This window comes from Chenopodium album, chromosome 11 (genome assembly GCF_948465745.1).
Source record: "Chenopodium album chromosome 11, dcCheAlbu1.1, whole genome shotgun sequence".
Classification (NCBI taxonomy): Eukaryota; Viridiplantae; Streptophyta; class Magnoliopsida; order Caryophyllales; family Amaranthaceae; genus Chenopodium; species Chenopodium album.
Window position 1 is genome coordinate 21505229 of NC_137844.1, and position 8008 is coordinate 21513236.

Consider the following 8008-nt stretch of genomic DNA (forward strand, 5'->3'; position numbering starts at 1 on the left):
AAGAACATCAACTCTAAAATATTCACCACTTGAGAAAGTTTGTTGCATGACACTTTTCAAATCAAATTCAATTGAGTCTTTGTCAATTTTTAGGGTCATCTTACCATCCTTCACATTGATGATTGCTTTAGAAGTAGCTAGGAATGGTCTACCCAAAATTATAAGAATCTATCTCTAGCACATAAAAGTCCACGGGAAATGTGAACTTTCCAACCTTAAGGGGAATGTCCTCAACTTTACCCATGGGAAACTTAGTAAAACGGTCCGCTAGTTGGAGAGTAACATTTGTGGGGTAGCGGATTCCTACACAAAGCTTTTGGTAGACAGAATAGGGCATAAGACTTACACTTGCTCCTAAATCACACAATGCTTTGTCAAACTCAACACCATTAATGGAACAAGGAATGGAGAAACTACCCGGATCTTTTAACTTGGTAGGAAGTTTGTTGGAAAGGACAAGGCACTACAATTGGCGGTTAGGTTCATGGTTTCACACTCCCTTCTCCTACTCAAAAGGTCTTTCAAGAATTTAGAGTAGTGGGGCATTTGTTTCATAGCATCAACAAAGGAAGGGAAACATGCAAATTCTTAATGACATCCCAAAACTTCCCAAATTGAGCATCAAGCTTAGTTCTCACAAATCGTCGTAGAAAGGGTAGCTTTTCCTCTCTAGGTTGGCGATTTAGGGGCAAAGGGGTAAGTTCTTTCTCCTTTGGTTCCTCAACATCCCTTTCTTTCTCACCACCCAATGACTCATTGGCTTTCTCAATCTCATCTTCTAACTCCACCTCTTCATGAGACTTCTCCTCAATCAAAGGGTCACTCCTCACTACTTTTCCACTCGTAGTTTTCACGGCATAGATGGGTTTAGGGTTGACTCCTTGACTTGGAAGGGTAGAATAAGAATAAGGGGATGAATTAGATGCAAGTTGAGTAATTTGAGTTTCAAGCATTTTCATGTGAGCATTGATTCGCTTTTGGTCTTCTTCATGTCTCTTTTGATCCTCTTCGCGCAATGTCAATAAGGCATCTAGTTTAGCCATCACGGGATCATTTGAAGGAGCCTCATGTTGAAGAGGTTGTTGAGGTGGGGGAAGTTGGGGTTGATGGAAACTCGGAGGCCTATTAGTTTGGGCATAATTAGAGATATATTGACCCCTATTGCCTCCGGTGTCTTGGTTAGGAAAATTTATTTGTTGATTATTTCCCATGTTACTTTGATCACCAAAATTTTGATTTTGATGGTCATAGTATCAGGAGTTAGGTTGTTTGATTTTGATTACCATACCCTCTTTGGTTAGAGTAGCCTCTTCCATTGAAGTTGGAAGGGCCTCCCCCACCATGGTATTGGTTATCATAACCACCACCACTTTGGTTCCGATCATGGTGTCCACTTTGATTCCAATACCCCATTTGATTGGAGTTTGGCCTCATGTTCCCCATATTCCCCATTCTAGGAGCAAAGTTTATAGCATTAACATCTTCCACATTTTCATCATGTTCTCGGGGAGGGGGTTGAATTTCACAATCATATACACATTGAGAGTTGTCATGATCATAGCACTAGTAGAAAAACACAAATGCGCACCGAGGAATTGGCACTGGTTCTTTAAAACCGGTGGGATAAAAATAAGGCGGAATTTAGTTGAATAGAAATAGCACCGGTTTAAACCAAACCGGTGCCAAATTTTCTAAAGGCCACCGGTTCAAACCGGTGGCATTGAAAAAAAAACCGACCTTTTTTTTTTTTTTTCATTCTCTTAATTTCTTTCCATTTCTTTTTTCATTTTCATTCTCTCTCCTCATATGTCGCTCCTCCTCTCTCTTTTCTCTCTCCCCTCAACCAAACCCATTGAAGCTCGTCTGCAAGCTTAGATCCATGTGCTCCATTGAAGCTTTGTCCCTTCTTCTCCCTCGAACTCCCTTCTCTCTCCATTGAAGCGTAGATCTGCATGCACAATGATGGTGGTCGGTGGTCAGTAGAACCAAGCACAATGACGGTGGTCGGTTATGGTGAAGGTGCAGTCTGATTTCTAGGGTTTTGATAGGTGTTCTTGGTATGGGCTTCTTTAAACTTCCCATTTAAATTCCAAATTCAGGGTTCTTTTACATAATTTCTAGTTCAAATCTTAGATTTTGTTTGATTTATAGTGTTTTGATTTAATTTCTAGTTCAAATCTTAGATTTTGTTTGATTTATAATGTTTGATTTTGTTCAATTGCATGTGTTTTTTGGTTTAATCGAAAATTTAGGGTTATAATGAACAAAGTTATATTGGAGGTTTTGATTATGATCTTGCTCATCTATTTCGAAATTAGGCAATCTGATGATGAGAGGTGAGGTAGTCTATGTGTTTTGTTGTAGTGGATTTTGTGAACTTGTATTAAGAAACTCTGAGAATTACCTCGCCAAAAGTAGTTTTCAATGTCCTGATGTTCGATTGTAGATACTTTTTTTTCCAAAAGTTTTAATTATAATTGCTAAATTGTCAGATTTATATTGCTTATGTAATTTTCGAAGCACAAATTTGTGTTGTTTAAATTGAAAAGCTTGGATTATATTGCAATTGTTCCTGTTTCTGATGAATTCAACATGTTTAGCTAAATGTTACTTTTTTTTTTTTTTAACCTTATTGCTGCAATCAATAGTTACCTCTTTTTAGATGACTAATTCTTGAATTTTTAAGTTTTGTTGAAAAATTTTGAGTTCTGTGCATGTGTTTAGAGTGAAGTTCACTATTTGGATCGGTACTCAAAAATTGAGCTTATTGTTGTTTTCTCTATGGCCAGTATGACAGATGCTTGATGTTTTCATGTTGTTTAGGCTGTTTGAAACAAGCATATATATCATATATTCGATTGATCTAGGATTTTGTTAATTTGAGCTTTTGGAATTGTGAATATACGGAATGAATTATGGGTATACGGAGTATTTGAAATTTTGAATTGTGAGTATTTTTGAGTATTTGATACTTGAATCTTCAAATTTCAGTAGTTTGATTTGTGGATGTATTGTGAATATTGTATTGGTTCTCATTTAGTTTGATTTTTTGGGTATATATTTGTTTGGATATATTATTATGGACTTTATGGTATGGGTATATTTTGATCCCATTGAACTTACAATTTTAACTAAGATTCTGGTTTGGTAAATATTCTGGCAAGTGTGTTTGAGGGTTCATGTATCTAGCTAGTGAATTTTCTTTAATCTATCTTTTTCGCCTAAGCATTATAAAATTTTCCATAAAGTGGTGTGTTGGTGGCCAGTGCGCTCTTCATTTTTCCCTTTTCATGATGAAATCTTTTAAGATCATCTTTTATTTAGTCACAAAGAAATTAACAAGGTGGATTAGTGGGGTCTTTTGATGAACTTTAAGTTTTTATGGATTCATATGCCATGAAAAAGGATTGATTTGAGCAATTTTTGGTTTCGTGGAATGACTGAATGCGCTCTCTTTGATTCCTTTTGATTATTTGGATAGAGATCCACCATCATTAAACGTTATTTTACTGGCTCTTGATGTGATGATTCTTCTCAACAAATCACACATTAAACAAGGAAATAAAAAATTTATACAACATAACTTAAGTTGAAGTCTGCCACAAATTACGGCATGACTTTTGGTGTTATATATCAGCCAAACACTTTTAACGATATAGATTGTGATGCTGAGAGAAGTACTAAGTGTTTTATTTTAGTTTTTTAGCTTTATGTGTTCTCCTATTGTATAGTACAGTGCGCTACTCTAGCTTGTGTGTACTATGCCCCCATTCTATAAAGATTGAATAAAGTTTATAATAGATGTATCACTTTCAATGCATTTTTTACTTCCAACAAACAATGCTGAGGTTACAATTATTGTTACATGTAATAATTTGATCGGTAAATATTATATATGGCTCTTAAGTAGCTCTTATATTGGATTAGGGGGTGTTTTAGTTATTTATTGAAGAATGAATTTTAATTGGTTTTTTAAAGTTGACAGTAAATAAGTCTTAATGTTTGTTTGATTGGTTGGCTATAAGGTTCCAATTAATTAAACTATGTGAACTGTGAGATGTGCATCATCTTGTTACATTACTGTTGTTAAGATAATGAAGTTTTGTTGGTCTTAGTTGTATTATGATGGTTTTCCCTTTTTGTAATTGTGTATATCTGTGCTTCAGGGCCATGTCCAAGGATTCATGACCAAAAGCTGAAAGAGAGGTAATGGATTTAGTATGTGCATCTATCTTGTTATAAAGAGTTTTTTTGAGGGATTTTGGGAAAGGTACTATGTGAGTATGTGGACTTATGATGCTTGCTTGTATTAGGTGTTTGATTGTATGTGAGGATGCCGTTTGAGTAATTGAATTTTGGCTCTGCTCTTGTAGACTGTGTAATTATTATTGATAACTTTTTTTATCTGTTTAAAAGTAAGTTACTTCCTTTATATATTTGGTGTAGGATGGGATTTTAATTAGTAGTTTCTCAGGTGCTTTGCTAATATGACATATGGAGGTCTGGATGTTACTTGGTTTATGTTTTGAGGTAACTGATTTTAATACTTTTCAGGTAGATCCTTTGGAGAGAAGGAAATTTGTATCTAGTGTTAGATATCTTAAAACCGAGTTTCTAAGGTGGATGAGTAGTTAGATACCTCTATATGTCATTATATGCTTATTAGTAGTTGTCTAGTTCTGTTATGAATGTAGAGGCAGGCTTATAGCAAAGCAATTGTTTCTGCAAGTGCTTACATGAAAACTTGCATTTTAAGTAGGAAAAATTGCCAAGAATAACACGACCTTTGAGCGGTCTTCCAAAAATAGCACCACCTTTCAATTATTTCAAAATAAAACAACCTTTCACATACTTACGCTATAAATGGTACATGATCGGTTGGAAACCTGTTCAATGACACGTGTCATTTTATCTTTGGCCAATTTTTATTTTTTTTTATTTTTTTTAAATTTTTTTTAACAATTTTGATTTAAAAAATAAAAAAAACCTTAAAATTAATAAATAAAATAAACCCCGTGCCTCGCCCCGCATTTCATTGGAACCACCACCCCCACTGACCCACCCCACCTGAAACCACCCCATCTTAGCCCCTATCCCCGCTTCCGACCCCCTTTCCCTTTAATTTTTCGTCATCATTTCTGGCCCCCTTCCCCTTCCCGTCCTTGTTTCTGATCCCTTTCCTTTTCGTAAAAAATGATGGTTGTGTAAAGAAGGAGGGTTTGAAATTGGGGACGATGAAGGGAGGAAGGGGTTGAATCTGCTATGGGGAGGAGAAGGGGGGCTGAAATCGTGAACGAAGAAAAGAAGGGGCCTAGAATTGGGAATAGGAAGGGGAGGGGTGGCCGGAAATCGGGAATAAGAAAAGGGGGAGTGCCAGAAATAAGGAAGAAAAATGGAGGGGGCCGAAAACGGGGACGGGAAAGGGAGTGGGGTTCTGAAACCGGGAAGGAGGCCGGAGAAGGGTGGTTTCCGGTGGGATGGTCTGGTAGGGATGCTGGTTTCCGGTGAAAAGGCGGCTGGGCTGGTGTAGACACCTAATTGTGTCTTCCCAAAAACCAAACCCAGTGATGAATATCTTTCACGTTATTGATTATCGAACAAGGTGAAATGTGAAAGAGACTTGTGAATGCTTTTGTTTTAACAAAAATATTTCTTTCTGTTTTTGAAAATATTCCTTTTTGTACCCTATTTATGAAAAACGTCCATTCCAGTTTAGTTTGGTCCATGATAAGGGTACGATAATAGTGCAGTTGGATGGGGCTTGAAAAGATCTTTCCAACGATATATTATAAGCCCAATTCCGGTGAATAATGAGGAAGTTATGGCCAAAATACTAAACTGGGCTCAAACCGGATTTTACCTACGACCCAATGATCATGTGGAGGGTCCAAAGGTTTAATCCCATTCCTAAACTAATTAAGATTAATTAGAAGCTTCTATAAGTTTCTAAAAGATCTTAATTATCCTTTTTGAAAAGATAAGATTAAAGAATTTGAAATTGAATAAAACTTTCCTTTTTTAAGTCCTAATTTTATTCGAATTTAAAGACTTTCAAAAACAGTCAGATATTATTTTTATGCCTCATAAATTTTATCCAAATCTTATATGGTTAGATAGATTTTGAAATTATCTTTCCAATGATATATTATAATATTAATTCTGAGCTATAACGAAAAAGATATGAAAGAAATACGAAACTCTATCCAAAATTGACACCTTTCCACTATTTTGGCCATATCTTTTTATATTCAAAATTTTTTAATCAGATTTTAATTGGGTTAGAAAGTAGACTTTAAGAGTTTTCCAACGATATATTATATGACTTATTTTGACTTCTGGATCAAAAGATATGATAAAAACAAAATCCGTAAAAACCGTCTCAGCGCGCGGCGACGGCTCATGTCGCTCTGCGACAAAACCAATTTTATTCCAATTCGAATTCTAACTCTTTTCTATCGTTTCTTGACTATTTTCTCTATAATAGGGTCGATATTCTTCGTTTTTAAATCATCAAAAATCATCTAATTCTCTTTCTCTTCTCTCTCAAGCTAGTAGCTTATTATTTCTCCCTCTTTCTAAGCCTTTTCTTTTCATAAAAATACTGCATTCACGAGTTTTAGACACACCTAGCCAAGCTCGAAGTTGCCTTCGCCCTATACGTGAAAGGTTGATAATTTCTGAGGGTTTGGTCCCAAATCCCTATTTCAATTATTTAAATTAATTGTTTGATTTAATATTTTCATTAAAGTTACTAACGTGTGTATTGTTTTGAAAGAAAGAGATACGAGACATCAAAGTAAGTAATTAAATTACTTCTTAATTATTCTTTTGATATAGAAATCATGGTCCTTTGATTATATTGATTCCTAGTATCATATTAGGATGTCTTTTATTGCTTTCTAGTATCATGTTTAGGTTGCTTTCTATTTCTTCTATCGTATTAGTATCATGTTAGGGATAAAGCTTTGATCTTTATTGTTTAGTGACATGTTAGGGTTTGTTATTAATCTTCTTAGTATCATGCCTATGATCTTGCTAATATTATTATGCTTTGATGATATTAACATTATGATGATAATTTGTTATATTATTATTATTGTTGCTTGATATTATTATGTTATTGTTTGATCACGCCCTCTCTTGCAAGTTTAAAGAGAATTTGTATTTTGTAATCACGCTTAATAAGATAATTAATAATATTATTTAGGTTAATATGATTTTATTTCAAGTGATTTCCAATAATAGATTTGTTTGTGCATTAATATTCAACCAACATAGATTAAACAAGTTTAGGATTAATATATTGATTGTATATTAGTCAGAAAGCGCACATGAATATGAGAAGAATAAAGTAGAGGTCTATTTTTAGGGCAGGTTCAATCTATTTTAGGTTGGATTTGTACCTTCATCCCCGAATATCCAGTCATGATTCCAGACCACTATAAAGTTAGCGATCTCATGGATTGTGAAGGCGTATAACCTTTACCCTGTGAACGGTTTATAAGTTCCTAAAACTTGTTGGCGACTCTTTTACTTTAGCTTCCTTCCCTTTGAACGCCACCATATTTAAGTATATGATCACAGTGGGACTTAAATGTGGGATGTTTAAAATATTCCCTACAGTTGGTAAGAGAAGGGTTTAGCAAAGGAGGGGTTTCATTATTTTTTTTGATTTTTTTATAGGTTTTTTTTTTTAAAATCAAAATTGTAAAAAAAATAATTGAACTAAAGAAATTGTGACATGTGTCTTGTGATAACTTATAAAACAGGTTACGGGTTTTTTGTACCATTTATAGCGGAAGTATGTGAAAGGTCGTTTTATTTTGAAATAATCGAAAGGTGGTGCTATTTTTGGAAGACTGCACAAAGGTCGTGTTATTCTTGGAAATTTTCATTTTAAGTGTTACGTATACCAGTAGCATTATACTGTATTATAGTAAACACTACATCTGACTTCTAACATCTTATTTACTTTTTGTATACAAAGTAAATATACATTTCTGGCAGC

General features: G+C 34.6%; 1 long non-coding RNA gene across 1 annotated transcript; it reads left to right on the forward strand.

Moving 5' to 3' along the window:
- The first annotated feature begins 1797 nt into the window (after positions 1-1797).
- LOC145567488 (uncharacterized) lies at positions 1798-4432 on the forward strand. The gene is made up of 2 exons (XR_014095635.1): positions 1798-2057; positions 4167-4432. It is a non-coding gene; the product is annotated as an uncharacterized LOC145567488 (long non-coding RNA).
- Positions 4433-8008: the final 3576 nt, after the last annotated feature.